Source organism: Pelobates fuscus, chromosome 7 (genome assembly GCF_036172605.1).
Source record: "Pelobates fuscus isolate aPelFus1 chromosome 7, aPelFus1.pri, whole genome shotgun sequence".
Taxonomy (NCBI): Eukaryota; Metazoa; Chordata; class Amphibia; order Anura; family Pelobatidae; genus Pelobates; species Pelobates fuscus.
Genome location: NC_086323.1, coordinates 95,744,084 through 95,750,179, shown reverse-complemented (window position 1 = coordinate 95,750,179; position 6,096 = coordinate 95,744,084). Strand labels below are relative to the sequence as shown.

Sequence of the window (6,096 nt, the reverse complement as noted above, 5' to 3'; positions counted from 1 at the left end):
CCGGGCCCTCTGTGATGACATCACTGCTGGGATGAAGTGACTGCCCCGGTCACTCCTCCCAGCATACACAAAGCCTGCGCGAAGAAGGAGAGGAGGGAGTCAGAGAGGGAACTCTGACTCCCACCAGCCTGAGCCACCACTGGACCCCAGGGAATGTCACCCTCCTGCACCTTAAAGGTAGGAAACAGGAGGGTGGCTAAAATATTTTGTATATGTGTGTTTGTATTTATGTCTGTCTGTATGTGTCTGTGAGTGTGCCTGTTTGTATATATGTGTCTTTGTATGTGTGTCTATGCATATGTGTGTGTCTGTCTATATGTATGTGTGTCTGTCTGTCTGTGTATGTATGTGTCTTGTGTGTGTTTATATCTGTCTGTGTCTATGTCTCTATGTATGTATGTGTATGTGTGTGTCTGTCGGAGAGGGGAGCGAAGGCCCCATGGATCAGTTTCGCACCGGGGCTCCATGGATTGTGTGTACGCCACTGGTGATAGCCATTATCTGGGTATAGGTAGTGATAGCCATTATCTAATACAATCAGTGATAGCCATTATCTGGGTATAGGTAGTGACAGCCATTATCTAATACAATCAGTGATAGCCATTATCTAATACAATCAGTGATAGCCATTATCTAATACAATCAGTGATAGCCATTATTAGTATGCGGCCGGTTGGAGCCATTATCCTAATTTAAACATACACCCCTCCCCCTCTATAGCGCAGTTTGCCCCTGCCCCGGTATAGCGCAGTTTGCCCCTCGCCCCCGCCCCCGCTCTGCCGGTGGTGTGACACAATCTGCCCCGGTTACCACCCGTCCCTTAGCAACACAGCCGGCGCACTGGCCAATCAGAAACGGGCTCGAGTCTTCGACCAATCGGAAGACGTCTTCAGAGTGAGGCCAGTGGTAGGCATCCGCCATTTTGACTCCACGGAGACAATAGAGAGGAAGCTGCGGAGAAGCCGGAAGGAGCTCCCATAGCTCAGGTAGAGGAAAGGCGATAAATTGGGCGATTTACCGTCTGTATACGGCTGCCTCGTGTTACAATGACATTACTATTATTTATTATACGGGAGGGGAAACCGTGAGAAATACGGCCCTCTCAGCCAGAGCTCCCAATAGGGAAACACCTGCCTATCAGCCTACCTTATCAGGAGCAAACAGTGTGCTCTGACAGTGACCTCATAGACCCCCACAACCTGTCTGTAACCCCATTACTGCTAGTTACCTCATAGCACCAATCAAACCATCATGTGGGCAGCTGCTGTCAGTGTAATGTGTGTTAGTGGGGCCCTAGATTGGGGGCAGGGGTACATTTTAACAAGGGTCCCATGTAAGAAATTATATATGTTATTATTATTATTGTGGGGTATGGATCATTGTATACATTTTAGGTAGAGGTAATTATCTGCCTCGTGTTAGTCGTTTATTTTTTATTATTCATTTTTTGTTACCATTTTAACAGGGAAAAAAACTTGCTATATTTTCTTTATTTAAAAAAAAAAAAAGTGAAATGGAATGCAGCCACAATGTATTTAATTCATTTTTCTGTTTTGAGGAAATGTGCTAAACTGCAGTAATATAGCAAGGCTGTTCACTAAATTCTTAATTTTCACAAATTTAATCCTTGCGGGAAAAAAACGGGCAAAAATAGCTGATCTGGTAAACTCTCCAATTAATGCAAAGTCACAACTTGACTATTTTATTTGGCTTGGTTTTGCCATTCAATTCTAACAACCCCCGTATATATATAATATATTTCTGTGTGAGTACATCATTAATCATTCATTTGTCATCTGTTCTGTTTTGCAATGTTATATTATTGTATGTAATGGTTATATAATCAATGAAGGCTGTTATACAAGGGGGTTATGCTTTTCTTGATGCCTGTGCAGTTCTGGTTACATAATATTTATTTGGTTACTATATTTGGAAATTGGTTGAGATAGCCACTTGGCTCCATCTTACCTTTAGTGTCAGATCTGTGATGTATGATAGAGCAAAAGTCCACAGCCCTAGGTGATAACTGCCTGTACTATCCATGTAGCCAGCCATGTGTATCCCAGTCTGTGCCAAGCCCTAATTAAATTATTATATTTAAGAATTACCTGTTCTAACCTTCTCTTTTGCCTGGAATCATAACCCCCTAAATAATTTCTGGAGTGACAGACAAGCTTGGTTTAATTTTATGATGAATATCCTATTGCTAATGTACCATTTTGTGTCATGTAACACTGACAGCTTGACACAGGTGATCTGTCCTGCACAGCTAACATTCCAACATAGGTGAATAGCTTGATAAGAGTCTACTCCAAATAAAGGAAAAATACCTCTATCATGGATAAGGGAAAAATGGTCTCTATTTAAATTTCACATCACAGCTGGGACATGTAAGGGGGAGCATAAGATCAACGCTAACATGTTTAGTGTCTTTATTGGCACTGTGACGTGAAATTTGAATGAGGGCCATTTTTCTTTATCCATTGTAGGTTGAGATGTATTTTATTTATTTTTTCTTATGAAATATCTAGGAAGGAACATAAAGACCTAGGGTTTGAACAAATGTGTTTTTCATTTTGTGACAATTTGTGTACTTTTCTGGGTAGATTGATCTGTCGTCATTCCTTGCTAATGCTATCTGTAAATAAATCTTGGAAAGGCAGGCGAGCATTGCTCAATTTAACAAGCCAGATCCATTTTCTAGGGTCCAATGGCTTGACAAAAATAAAACATACCCTTTTAAATGGGAAAATTGTAACTTTGTGTTAAGAAACATCCTTGCAGTGCAAGTACTGCTTCGCTGGTGACCTCCATCACACTGCTAGATTATAACAATGAATCCGGTTCTGTAAAGGGAGAGTTTATTAAATGAGAAAAAAATTATCTGTTTAAAATCTATCCCATTTAATCCTGCCTCCTGTTTAGGTTAGGTTTTTTATTTATTTTCTATTAATGTTTAATTTCTTCCATAAAAGGCTATTGTTATTGATTTGTAAATATATAGCCGGTAGTGAAGCACAATTAACAATAACCACCAAATAATTTGTATTTTTTGTTTTTGGTCATTTAAAAAAATAAAAATAAAAAATTATATATATATATATATATATATATATATATATATATATATATATATATATATATATATATATATTTTTTTTTTTTTTTTTTTTTTATTTACAGCATATGCACCAGTTATGGGGGAAAACATGTTATATGCCATACCCCGTGCCATGTACTGTGGACCATGTTGAAACTGTATAAATAATTATTGAATTTTAGCTGTGCAAATCATGTCCTTTAGTGCTCAGGGTATCTATCACATGCTGAAAATAAGTGGGAGAGCTGCAACTTCCTGTACATAATCTGCGCAGTCTATAAGAAGATTGAAATGCTCACTCCCCCAATAGTTTTTTTTTTTTTTTTTTTAAATATATAAATATAACCAAATTGCTTAAGTTTTGTATTCTGGGGAATCTTATTTTAAGCACTGTAGCACAACTGTAAATGAGTTTTCCTATGGCAATAATGACAATAATCCAGAGTTTAATAACAAGCAGAAAAACTGCATACACCACTGTAATGCATATAATAAAAGACATGAAGAGAGAGGTTTATGTTTTTGTGTGTGTGTGTGTGTGTATATATATATATATATATATATATTTTTTTTTTTTTCTTTTTCCTATGCTTTTCAATTATCTGCCTACCATTGAAGCAACACATGGTATTCAAATGATCAGAGTTAAATTCATCCTAGAGAAATGCTCCCACGCAGAGTAACTAGTAAGGATCTGGAATATTCCTGCCAGAGTGCACACATTGGATTTCTTGACCTTCTATTAAATATTTGAAATAATGCAGGTACCAGCCCTTTATGGGAAACAGTCCCCAATGTTGTGGCAGCCCTTCTTAGATCACACAGAGTGTTCAGTTTCTCCTTGCTAATGGATAATAGGGCAAAACTATATGTCCTTTGAGGCTGTCTGCTGGATGACCCTACAGACAGTGTGCTGGGTGATATGTCATGTATATCAGGATGAGCTTGTCCTTTGGGCAAATTGATTTCTAGAGTGGGGCTTAACTTACCTCAAACTGGCTTTATTTGGGAAGAGCAGCAGAGGACACAGCCAGCCTTCTGCTATTACACTAAGCCAGCAATTCCCAATTTGTGGTCAGAGGAACCCTAGGGTTCCGCTAAAATTTCTAAAAACAAAATGGCCACGGGCAGCTAGGGAGCAATGATCTCTCATCTCCCTCGCCCGCACAGCAATGATGGCGGAGCTACAATATGACGTTGCTCCGGCATCACTGCTGTGCGGGCGATGGAGATGAGAGATCATTGCTCCCTCGCTGCCACTAAGAGGCGCGTGAGGGATCTGAGCAGGAAGATCACTGCTCCCTCGCCGGTCACCCCGGCATGCCCCACTGGACCACATGGACATAGACTACATGCCAGCACTCTCAAAGGTAGGGAGGCTGGGTGGAGTAATAATAATAAAAATAATAAAAAATTGTATGTGTGTTTTTTAGGGAGTTTGTGTCTGTCAGAGTATATGTGTTTGTCAATGTGTGTGTGTGTGTGTGTGTGTATATATATGTATTTGTGTGTAAGATTCATGCACACATACAAACACCTTGATATATATATATATATATATATATATATATATTTTCTCACTCTCACACACATATATACATACATACATACGGCACAATTAAAAAAAAAAAAAAAAAAAAAAAAAATTCCTGGAGTCCGCGATGTTGATACACTATGTAACTGGGAACCTCTGCACTAAGCACTCTAAATAACCTTTTTATATAACCTCTAAAACAGGGATAGCCAAAAGAGACCTTAATTTCTTGTGGAACTAATAAAATATATTTGTACAAGGATGTTGTTTTCAGTCTGATGGAAAAATTAAGAGTGAATGAGGGCTCAAAATTAAAGGACCACTATAGTGCCAGGAAAACAAACTCGTTTTCCTGGCACTATAGGGTCATTAGGTCCCCCCCCTCCAGCTGGGCTGAAGGGGTTAAAACCCCTTCAGCCACTTACCTTTCTTCAGTGCCGGGCTCCCTTGGTGCTGAGGAACTCTCCTCCCTCTGCCGACGTCAGCTCTGCATGTGCGGCAAGAGCCGTGCGCGCATTCAAACAGCCATAGGAAAGCATTTCATAGTGGGAAGCTCCTCTAGCGGCTGTCAGTGAGACAGCCACTAGAGGCTGGATAACCCCAGTGTAAACATAGCAGTTTCTATGAAACTATGTTTACAACTGCAGGGTTAACCCTTTAAGACCGGAGGGCGTACAATTACGCCCTATTTTGAGCGGCTCTAAACGCCGCCGGGCGTAATTGTACGCCCTCCGGTCTTTTCTTACTTACCCGGTCGCCGGCGATCGCGGTTGGGGGGACTCCCAGGGAGCCCCCCACGGCACATCCGACGTCCTGGGGGCCCCCCCAGCCATGTGAGCGTGAGGTGATTGCGAGGACCTCCCAATCACATGTCCGGCTTAGCTGGCTCAGGCATTGCCAGCAGGGGGACTAACTGTAATGACAGTCCCCCTGCTGGCTGGAAATAAAATAAAATTAATTAAATCAGTGCAAAGAAATAATAATTATATACTTAGATTATATATATATATATATATATTTATATATATATATATATGATCTAAGTGTGTGTGTGTGTGTATATGTATAATAGTATCAGTCTACGTGTAATTTGAGATAGATATATATTAATAGTAAAAGTGTGTGTGTGTGTGTGTGTGTGTGTGTGTGTGTATGTATATATATATATATATATATATACACACACACTTTTACTATTAATATATATATATATATTAATAGTAAGTGTGTGTATATATATATATATATATATATATATATATATATATATACGCACTTTTACTATTAATATATATATATATATCTATCTCAAATTACACGTAGACTGATACTGATTAAATATATAATTATTGTTATATATATATTTATATATAATAAAAAAAAATAAAAAAAACTTAACAAAATAATTTAAAATAAATAATTAAATATATAGATGTTATTTCGTTCTAACTGTATTGTGATA

The 6,096-nt window shown here is 38.7% G+C and overlaps 1 protein-coding gene across 1 annotated transcript in view; it reads left to right on the top strand.

Annotated features, from left to right (window-relative positions):
* The first annotated feature begins 914 nt into the window (after positions 1-914).
* The window catches only part of IP6K2 (inositol hexakisphosphate kinase 2), a 30,764-nt gene continuing 25,582 nt past the window's right edge, over positions 915-6,096 (top strand). The window contains exon 1 of the mRNA XM_063426220.1: positions 915-986. The gene's annotated coding sequence lies outside the window, so the exon portion shown is untranslated. The remainder of the gene's footprint in view (positions 987-6,096) is intronic.